This window comes from Poeciliopsis prolifica, unplaced genomic scaffold (assembly GCF_027474105.1).
Source record: "Poeciliopsis prolifica strain line A6 unplaced genomic scaffold, Auburn_PproV2 SCAFFOLD036, whole genome shotgun sequence".
In the NCBI taxonomy this organism is placed as follows: Eukaryota; Metazoa; Chordata; class Actinopteri; order Cyprinodontiformes; family Poeciliidae; genus Poeciliopsis; species Poeciliopsis prolifica.
The window spans coordinates 5499882-5511767 of record NW_026562411.1 but is presented as its reverse complement, the minus strand read 5'-3'; positions in this window follow the sequence as shown (position 1 = coordinate 5511767).

The following is an 11886-nucleotide window of genomic DNA, read 5'->3' as shown; positions in this document are numbered from 1 at the left end:
ATTTTTAGTAAAAAAAAAAAAAAAAGATTTTTCCAAAAATTATTTATTGGTTTTTAAGTTATGGAAAAGTCACTCATACCAAAGACAAAAGGGATAATTCAAATTATTAGTGAATGAGAAACCTTCCTTCATTCTTAACTTGTCATAGTTCTGGTGGTTTAACTACATTATTGGTTAAACCACCAATAATGTGGTTTAACAAAGAAAGACAACACGACAAGGTAGCATTTTACAGAAAGTTGAATTAATATCAACCCTCGCCCTTGCTAGCTAAGACGTGTAAACTGAATAGTCAGGATGAGCATTGTTGTTTTTTTAGTTGAGATAAATAGGAACTGGAAAAATGTACTGCTGAATCCAAATTTTGTACGTGTTACTCTTCATGCTACCCTTGCAGCACAGCTAGCTACTACAGGAAGTTAGCAGTAATGCTGCAGAAAAATGAACTATTCAGAAAATGAATACAAAAGTACTATTTTGGACTTAAAAGAAGGAAGTGTTAGAACTGAAACACAGTGGGATTTCCAGGAAGACTGTGCTACAGAAAGTTAGACTTAGCTGTTGACATTCCTATGTATCCAGAAGAAAATGTAAACAGATATACATGTCACAAGGTTATGTTGATAGAAAACTGTAACACAAATACACATACTTTACTACAGAATGCAAAAACTCCCTCCGTTTTGTACCTGATTATTCCTAGCGACTGTGGTCACAAAAATGTTAACATATGCAAGAATGCGTGTCCTTGAGGTTGTTTTTTCACTTTGTAAGTTTCTCTCTTTGAAGACATTTGCAGGAGTAAATTCACTTTCTGCTTGTCACACAAGAAGAGATTCTTTCATTCTAATAAAAATTACTACCTATAGTGTTACATTTCAGCTGGAAAATGTTAGATTTCACCTCAATAATCAAATCTGACTTCAAAATCCAACGTAAGTGCCTCATGCTTTTAAAGTTATCAAAGCTTTCTAATTTTGCTGTCATTTTGTACACTACTTGTCTTTTTGTTCCCCAATTTAATGTCTGACCAACCATTGTCAGTATTGTAATACATATGAGACTGATATTGACTAATTTACCTGAGTGTCTGGGTGACAGGGATGTTCCATGACAGAGTAAAATGTGGATCACAGCCACATTGTGAATAGTTTATATAGTGTATTTTCTAAAGAACAAGTCTGCAGTTATATAAGATGTGTCTATTTCTTTTACTTGAACTTATTTGTTGAGATTTTGAGACAAAAGTCTGTTTAATGTTTAGTTTTTGTGCACATAATTTTCTATCTGTATGGCTTATAAATCATTTTTTGTTTTTCACATCAAAATCAGTGTATAATTTAATTTCAGTTAATGTGTTAGCTGTGAAGCTGTGCATCCAATTACAATTTAGCTGTGGTTTTTTAAAATTTTTTTTTATTTTTTTGAATGTTAATCAGTGCCTCTCCAGCTGCAGCAGAAGCTTTAAAAGTTGACTTGAAGAGGATTATTTTTAATCTCGTCTTTTCATGTGCCGAGAGCATTCAGCTGTTTTTCACTGTGATTATCGTCTGTGTCTTACTTTTCGTGGTTTCAAATATATTCCACTCTTTGCTCGTCATTTAGATGCTAATAAATGTTTAATGTGTGCAGCAACTACCTGGTAACCTGCCTTTTGATGTTCCCTGTTTCAATGTACATTCAATGCTAACCTATTTTTTTATTAACCAAAAGTGATGTGCAGCACTTACATTTAAGAAGAGTAACTAGAAAATACAACCAGACATATAAAAAAAATCCAGTTTCAGTGTGACACTGTAATGCAAACATTTATCTGATATTGACCAGGAGAAGAAAAATGCTAGTATAAATCTAATCTAAACATTTTAAAGAAGAAATCTTCCTCTAAGAATATTTTGCAAAAGGTTAGTGAGAGTCATGTCTGATTATATACTTATGTCTTCTGTTGCTGAACACAGATATTTTTCTGACAGTTACGCCGCTTAACTTTAATCTATAAACATAATAACCTTCTGAACTGAAGGTATGAATAAGTAGAGTCCCTTCATTAGCGAATAATGGTTTTTAAATTTGACCATTAGACACTTTTAACAGCACGGCAACAAAGACACAATCTGTTTCCAGTTTAACATTTAAATCTTTAAACGCAGATGGTTCTGTAGCAGATAGATCAGGGTGACATTAATGTAATTGTATGACATCAATTACATGAAATGCACTCAAAGTCTAGTCTAAGCACATAAGATCTACAATTTGTATATGAAATTGGTTGAAAATCCAGCCAGAGCTTTGGTAGACCACCAAAAATGTTCCTGGACACTTTCTGCATTTAAATCATTGTGTTAATGTTGACAAAGCTTTCACTATCTCTTGCCCTACTGTATTTACAGTTCAATAGCAATTAGTGTACTTAGAAATATGTATCCAGACAGAGAAACATAATTTCTAAAGCAATTCATTTCCATCTTTCTTTGTAGAACATTCGTTTTAATGAGTTCAGTTATTTTCAGACATGCAATCACCAATCAAAGATTTCTTCCTGCTAATCACCATGATCCTACAAACCTGTCTTGCTTTTCAAATGTTGAACAAAGATCCCAGCCATCATGTACTGGTTATAATTAGTCCTTGGATTCAGCACTGTAGTTGAAGAGAGAGCATCTATTTTGCTGTGCACTCAAAGCACAATGAATCAACCTTTATGAGATACTCAGAAAGAAGGAGTGCATTAGCTCAGTAGCAACCATTTGTTCCCAAAAATCCTGCAAGTAGTTCATGAGATGCAGACTCATCAATGCTTTAGAAAACAGCAGCTAAATTACATACATTTTCAGTCAATCAATTTAAACCACATGCTTTCTGAGTAAAATTAAACTTATTAAACAATATTTAATTTGTATGCATCATATCTTATTAAGAGTTTTAGATGCATTGAATTGGAAGGTGACCAAGGAAGCAAGTGACTTGAAGGTCAGCTGCCTGTGTTGAGTAATCCGAAACATCAAAATGCTCTGTTTATACATTCCCCACTCCACTTTGTTTCCCACTTAATTTTCAAAGACATGCACCCTCTCCATTGTTATTTGTCATACAGCCTTGCTTAATTGCAGCCACATCCAAGCAGAGCACCCGGTAGAGAACAAGCACACAAAAGCCATGCAGATAAGACATTAGGCATTCACACAAAAGAAAAAGAAAAGATCAGTGCACTGAGCAGACAGCAGCAGCAAATAATCTGAGGCTTGTTAGCCATCTTCATGAAATCCAATCAGTAAGCAAGTGAAGCAAATGTTTAAATGCTAATTTAGTGGATATGGAGAGAGTGAGGATGGCTGCTTTCTTACACAAAACATAAAGTTGCGTGAAAGAGCAATCAGAGAACTAAGAAAACAGTAACTACTATGTGTCATTTTCAGCAGAATAGTTTCAACCTGAAGTGCAATCATAACATTGCATGGATTATTTTGAACCAATGCAGCTTCACAATGACAACAGCATTTGAACATCAAGTCAGAACGACAAGACATATCTTGGGACTGTATAAGCTTAGATTGACATTTGTAGAGAATCTATTGGGGCATGACTGACGCAGGTGATCTTTTGAACAAGATGTTCGCAACATGTTACCAGAACAGATTACTGTCTTCCAGTCAGCTGTTCCTCAGATATCACTAAAGCCTATTATCAGTGCTGCTCCACAGGCTACTTAATGATCAGATAGAGATGGTGTCATTATAAAGGTTGAAAAGAAAGAGAAAGGTACAGTACAGCCCTCAGACATGGCCTCTATTCTGCACAAAAGAGAAAAAAAATAAAATCAGCTTTTAGATTTTTTTCTCTCCATTTGTTAAAGCCTACAAAAGGTCTCCACAGGATGTTCATGAAGCTTTCCTCATTAGAACTCATCCTAGATGTTCCAGAATGTCAGAAACATCCACAACCAATTTGTTGGACTAAAGATGCCTTTAGAAAGACAAGATATGTCACATTCTCTGGTATCCACATAGACTCACATCTGTCCAAAACTGGTGCAGTTTTTATTATAGTTTTGTTACACGTGTGTGAGGGCGTTTGAGTCCAACACTGACAAAGACGTCTTTTCCTGCTCGGCTTCTGCATTTTCTTTTTTTAAGCAGCCGTGTTACGTGCACTGTTTGGAAAAATTATTCGCTGTATTTGTGCGTAATATTAGGACAGATTTCACGATAAGTCAAAAATATCTGTCATTGTTACACCTCAGTTACATGTTATATTCAGATGTGCTCAATTACGTTGCATGATCAATGGTCTCGCTAAAATTGCTTGTGGGTGTGGTTACTAGTCCTATGTCACAGATGAATGGATGGCTTCAGGTGAATGGACTAAAATTGGACTTTTACTGGACAACAATGATGACAAAGACATCTAAAATAATGTAAAAGGACATGTTGACGTAAACTGCTTCCTGGGTTCATAAGCCTACTCTTTTGGGGGAAAATCATCTCCATACTATAATTTTATCCAGATGCTTCTCTGTTAGCATAATATACAAACAAATATGTACAAAATGGTTTTAATAGTGATTTCCTAATATTGAAGCCAAAGCACATCTTTTTGGTCAATGTAAAGCCTTAAAATCATGACTGCACTATCAAGCCCCGAAATCGCTCAGGAACAGCTCCTCTATCTGCTCTTCTATCTGCTCTTCTTTTTGCTCTTCTTTTTGTTTCAATTTGCTTCAGACTTGTCACTTGCACTCTTGTCTGATGCAAGAAATTTAATAGCCAGTCAGTGACAATTTTCCCCTTGGAAACTTAACCCAGTTCTGTTCTGCTGCAGTTTTTCTGGAGGAAATCCCAGCCAGGAAGCTTAAATTTCCCTCATAGTTTTGATAAAACTTCACATACACCATGCTCCAAATTATATTTTCTCAGATTTTCCTAAATGGTTAATGCAAATGATGGTCAGTAATTTTCAAGTCATGAACTATTACAGTATAAAACAAATTTTACTGAACAAAGCTCCCCATGAGAACAGTGTTTTTCCAAAAATAAAAAACTCAAAATGCACTGTTCCAAATTATTATGCACAGCAGATTTTCTAAACATTTTATGGATTATAAAGAACTGCAGATGGTCATTCTTTGAATGTGCAGCATTAAGTGGTCACGTGTACTAAAATCAAAAGCTATTTCAATCAAAAACATCTTAACAGACCGAGTTACATGTTAACATAGAAACCCATTCTTTGACATCACCTGCACAATTCTTGCATCCATTGTACTTGTGAGTTTGTGGAAAGTTTCTGCTTGAATTTCTTTGCAGGATGTCAGAAAACCTTCCCAGAGCTGCTGTTTTGATATGAACTGCATTCCACCCTCAGGTCTTTTGCTAAAATACAGCCAGTGATACCAACTTTAGAAATTATTAAGAAATTTGCAAAAACATGTTTTATTGAAACCCCCTTTCATCATAAGGTTGAAAAAAAGAAAATTAGCAGTAAAATAACATTTATTTGCAGATCTACAATCATCACAAGTGTTCTAAATTTCTCTCTTTTAGAGAAATGCAAAATAAAGGTCTTAGGTAATTGTTTATTTTAGAATTAAGTGAATCGGCTGAAAATCTGGAAGACAGACTGTCAGACTGAAATATAACGAATTGAAACATCGATGAAATGAAATACATACAGCTCTGAATGTGCAGTGAGACATATAAATTTTCTTTGCTAAGGCAACAAACTCTCCGTATGGAGATGCTGGAGCACTGCTCAGAGGAACACACTCCCTTCATGAAGAAAAAAGTCTTTCAAGCTGTAAAGAAGAAAAGGGAGGAGGAGGTCTTGCTGCCACATCAAAGACACTGGCTTACAAATACATCATCACAACCTAAAGGCATGTAGACAAAAGTGCCAAACTGTCACTGTCTCTTTTCCAAGCATGCGGAGGTGCTGTGTAGGACGCTTTTTGTGTAAATATCAAAACATCACATTAAGCTTATGGAAACATTTGCAGTCAATTCATGGAAAATAATAATTAGTCCTAAAATAGTACAGATGCATACAGATGATATATGCAGACGTTTTAAATTCAATAAATGCATTACATAAATATACAGTATTTTGTGTCTTTAAAAGCAGAAAATCTTAAGGAATCCCTTGATGCTGAACAGAAAATTGAACACAATGAGAAGGAAGTCATCTGAATATGCTGCAAACAAAAATTTGGACAGTATTGATATGAATCTGCCAAGCAAACAAACAGGTCAATAGAAGAAGAAATTGATGGAAAGTGGTTAGTTTGTTCACAGTTTGGTTTCAGGACTATGCATGACATATTTAGCCTTAAATTACTCTTTGCAAAAAGTACAATATTTGTTTTGCATTAACATGCTATGAGTCATCAAAGTTAATGAGCCTTGTACCAAAAAAGAACATTAAAGTTAGTAAACAAACAGATTCAACAGTAAATTACATAAGGGGAAAGCACAATACTAGTCAAGCTCTATTAAACAGTAACAGTGTAATACAGTGGGATACAAATACAAAGCCTGGAAAGTGTGTTCCCATCCATTCATATTTCTTTTTTTACATTCTGCTGCACTGCAATGTAATTTTACTCAGTATAATTTGGGATTTAAGGATGCTGAACTACACAAAAGAGGTTGAACTAAGAATTTTCAAATTAAAAGACAGAAATGTTGTGGCTCGTCCAATTAAAATTCTAATCGAAAGGCTTTGCAGACATTTGCAGATACATCTAATGAGAATCTGAAGCTGCTGATTATCTTCTCAAATTACATTAGTTGAGTGAGGTCCTATTAGAGTTGCCGCCTGTCGTGTAAAATACAGAATCGTCACGTATTTGGCTGTTAAATGCGATGCGGGATGTGATCAGTTCCGTATTTTTATAAATGTCCAATAGACACATCTGTCTATTGGACATAATAACATATCAACACTACGTGTAACCATTGCAACCAAGATAAAACACGGGAAATATTAAGGTCAGCTAAATTGAGGACCCCGGAACGTTACGGACTGACGCTGCTGCCTCTGCTGCATAGAAACTGACACTATACAGCCGAGATGAGCTGCTCTCAACACGCATATTGAACAATAAATAAAACGGAAATAAAAACTTCAAAACCATAAATAAAATGGATAATGAAGGTTGGCTCATTTGGATTTATCATGTGATTAATTGAGTATATGCTTGTTGCGACAGTCTTAATTTATCCTCCGGTGCTGGAACACAGCAAAAAATAAAAGATAAATATAGAAACATCTGAGTTTTCTCCCACAGGGAAAGGGAAAAGACCTGGAAAATTACAAATTATTTTGGAGTTACACAGGTATCAAGCTCCTATGGAGCAACGATGAAGTTTTTATAGAAAACAGGAAACTATGGCCGCAAAACCCCAAACCAAGTAGGAAAACAGCTGAAAACCAAAGACATCTGAGAGACTCTTCAAAGTCAGACAAAAAGTATTTATAAATAGTTGGTTTTGTCAGATTTACAGGGCTGTGCAGGTTTGTGTGTGTCTGCATGTCTGTCGTCTGCTCTTCCTTTGCAGGGTGTGACTGGCAGGTGTCCACCGACTGCTGCAGTTCATCAAAACCAATCAGGAAGGGCTTAAAAAGGAATAGATACCCTCAGACAGTTTACTGTATTGAACGGCAATCTGGCCCACCTTCTCTTGTGTGTTTCTTCCCTGATGCTAATTCTTGCTCTTCTTTTTGCACTTCTTTGCTTCCTCATTTCTTTTCTTTAGCTGCGTTTTCACTACAAATGTGTGGAAAACTTTGATATTCCACTAATGTCGAAAATAAGAAAATCCTACAAGTGCTGTGTTTGCTTTAAACAATAACACAATTAAAATCACACATAAATAAGCTTGTTCACATAAATCATTAAACAGGATGTGTTTGTGTGACATGATAAACACTTTTTCTTAGCTTCTAGGGAATAAAAATAAGTGACTTTCTGCTCTTTTTTATTGAAGGAGTCTGGATCCCAATCAGACAGAATTTAAAGCACTGATGGGAATAAAATACAAATTATACAAATTTGGAATCCAGTGGTAGCAGGCAGCAACCACAGCATTGCATGGACTTAACATCGTTCTAGCACCCTTGTAGGGAACAAATAAAGCATTGCAAGAACTACAAGCAGGCAAATACAAAAAGTACAATTATTAAAACCAGAAAACAGTGCTGCCCCTAGTAGCTTTTTGATTGATTTCAGTTTCATTTGACCATCACGGCTCCATTTTCTGTCTAGAGGTAAACATACTTATCCCTGAATGCACAAGCATAAGGAACCAAAACAACCATTATAAAATAAGACATGAAGCTCACTGAAAAGAGGGTAGCGGTCATTAGAGACTGTGAATTACATCAGTCTCAAGTTGTTGAGCTGATTGCTAAAAACCTTTGCAGCAAATACCAAACATTATCTAAAGTGGTCTTAAGGTTGGTATGGCTTGACTGCAAATACTCAGAGGATTTCCATCCTGTCCTGCTTCAGCAGGATAGCCACAGACACAATGGCGCAAAGAGGAAGCCGGACTTTACGCAACACACGCTCTGAACAGATGTCCAGTCGAGCATTTCCTCAGAGATGCACTTCCAACATTTCAAGCACAGATCTGCCATCTGTTCTGTCTTCTGTTTCCCAAATTATTTGCATTTCCATCTTGTTTTTAGATTTTTTCGGTGTCTTCAACATAAAAAAAATAAATAAATAAATCATACCACATAGAATAAAACATGTTATGTAAATAATTTACTATATATTTTAAAGATGATTGTGGCAGCTTAGAGCTGGCCTGATATAAAAGTATTTCACTTCCTTCAAGATACGTTATTTGAAAGACTTTACAATGTTCACAGCGTTTTTGCCTTAAGGCAAAAGCTGTGTTCAAAATGTTCTCTCTCTCTCTCTCTCTCTCTCTCTCTCTCTCTCTCTCTCTCTCTCTCTCTCTCTCTCAGCATATCATGTTCACTTTAAAGTGTATTGAGTTAGGCCCCTGTTTTTTCTTTGCCTACACTACTGCAATTATATACAATTTTAAGATTAACACCTTAACTTACATGTTGTGTTTATTTATTCATAAGTATTCACACACAAAGGCATAGACTACAACTTTACCAATATCACAAACATTTAATGTATAAAAAATATTAATCAAAATTCACAAACAGTGCATGGTACATGCTAGCAAAATAAAATATGGTATAATGGTCACATTCATTATTTTAGTATTTCCATCCTGTTCAGACAATGTTTCACAACTTTCATGTTATGATTTTACTTCTTCCTGCCACAGCCATGCTGCTCCCACCCCTGTTATTCCAAGATACCTTTATTCAAGTCAGAGCTTTGAATGGTCATGTTGCTCTGACTGGTTTGAGTGACAGTGACAAATGGTTTTAGGTGAATTAAGTTATCATCTTAATTATTAACCTGAAATGTGCTTTCAAGGGAGAAAATATGAAGAGTGTGGTCATTTTAGCACCTGCAATATTGACCAATTCAAAGCTTTATCATCATAAGTTTTAATCAGATTCCTGTCTATATGATTTGTTTTCTTTTTATTGTAGACTTGATTTCAAAATTGAAATTCTAACTTTTATTCTGTAACTTTGTTAGCTGGTCAACATTTGAAATGAATCGAAAACAACCAACCACAAGCCGCTTCTTTATTTTGACAGCTTCTCCTCCAATAAAAACTTAGAAACCTGGAGATTAAAGGTTTCCAGCTATGTTGTAGATATTTCTTTAAATATAAAAAACCTCTCATGATCAAGGGGTTTATTGATGTCAGTATGTATTTTTTTCACAGTCTCGTGGGGTTTGAACTTGTTCACAGAGAAGTGGATATATCCAGGAGGTACACTTTCAAATGTGCTGATTTATCATCACTGTTGCTGTTCAAGAGGGGTAGAAGTATAGGATGCAGCTGGTTGCTGAAAACCCAAAAACTAAATACTGGTGGCCCAAATCAGACTGTTGTCTATATGCTTTTTTTCTTATGCTCAAATTTACTCACCAACAAAATAAATGTGTTTCCTGTTAAATATTGTTTCTCCATAGTTACATTCATGTTAAAGATGTTTTCAAGTTAACACACAATAAAATGGTAGACACACTTGAGACACACACATAAAATACAGTTTTACTGAAGCTTGATCTCAGACAAACTCTTTCCTCAGCCTCATAGTTTACGGAGATGTGCACTGCATCCAACCCTTGACTGTTGTGTTGTTACTGTTCTTTTGTGCATTTGTGTCATGTCAAAGTCTTCAGTCACCCCTCTGTATGTGACTGAAAAGTCTAGCAGAAAATGAAAGAAAATTCAGCCTATGAAACAAATTGGAGCAGAAGAAGAGACTGGTCTATTGATCGCCTCACCAGACAGCTTTTTGAAAGGTTAGCATCAATAAATTTCCCTTTTTGGACCTTAGAAGAAGCCTGCCATGATTCCGACCTTTGACACAATCTAAAATAACTCACAGTAGGAAAATGATTACTAATGGACTAATGGACAAAGAAAGGCAAACTTTCACTCCCTTGACTCATTTGATGGAAGTAAGTTTTTTTTTTTTTTTAATCACACTCTTCAACAACCAGAACATGACCAAAAAAATGGTATAGTTAAATAAACTAACAGCCTAAAACAACATTCAAACAACTAATATTGATCATTTCTAATTCCACAATTTGGGAGCTATTGCAGTTAAATTATGATATTTGTATCATTATATTAGGAAGATCAGCAAAAAGTGGGCCGGGGTATCAGGCTGTAATAGTTCAGAGAGTTAGAGTGAGGCAAGGTCATAGAGGGACTTAAAAAAATGACTGAAATGTGGGAAATGTGCTCAGTTTTCTGAGTGCCAGTTGCAGCATTTTGTACTCTCTGGAGACAGGTGATGGACAAAGCACTGACCCCTATGTGAAGTGCATTACAGTAATCCAGCAGAGTGGTAACAAATGCATGGATTACTCTCTTAAAGTGCTGCTTGGCTTTATTTTGGCCAGCTGACTCAACTCATCAATCAATTTTGAAATTCAAGAAACATCACTGCTTTAAAACACAAGTACAATTGGAGCCATGGACTAATGTGCATGAACACAAATATGTTTCAAAATACCCCTTCCTTAGATTTGTTTTCCAGCCATTTTGTTCCAACATTTGTAAGATTGAATTAAAAATTGGACATGATCTGGATAGAAACCCATGACAAAGGTGTATAAAAAATGTATTTTGAAGGCATTGAAATAATTCAATATAACAAAAAAGAAACAAAGATAATATTTGTAGACTGTAGAGAAAATGTACTTACTCTTTATATCAGGTGGACACAGGGGTCCCATGTCTTTCCATTCTCTGACCACAACTTGTGATGAAATAACAAAAATATCCATGGTTGTTTAAGGTATTTCCCCATTAACAGTTTTCTATTATTTTTGCTTTTTCTGTCATAGTTAGATGTTTCAGATAAGAAATCTGTCAGTAAATGGGATATTTAAATGTGACACAAAAGAAAACAATAGAGACTGTAGTGTTAGAATATTTTGTCTAGCAGTACCTTACTTACCTGTGTGATTTGCATTTCTCCTCCTTTAATATTTAAGCACCAGTAATACCAGAGTATCAGAAACATACCGAATTGTTTTTACTGCAAGAGAAGGCTGCTGTTGTCTTTCTGCTCAGCTCCACAGGAGGAAACATGTTTCTTGAACACATTCAATAACCTTTATTTTATGCGGAATCCATTCAGTAAGTCCACTAAAGAGAAAATACCTTTGGGTCTAGAAGAAGGACTAGAAATCCTGCCAGATTGCCTTCTTATGCCAAGAAAAATTATATTTAGCCACATAATCATTTCCTTCAGCTTTTCATA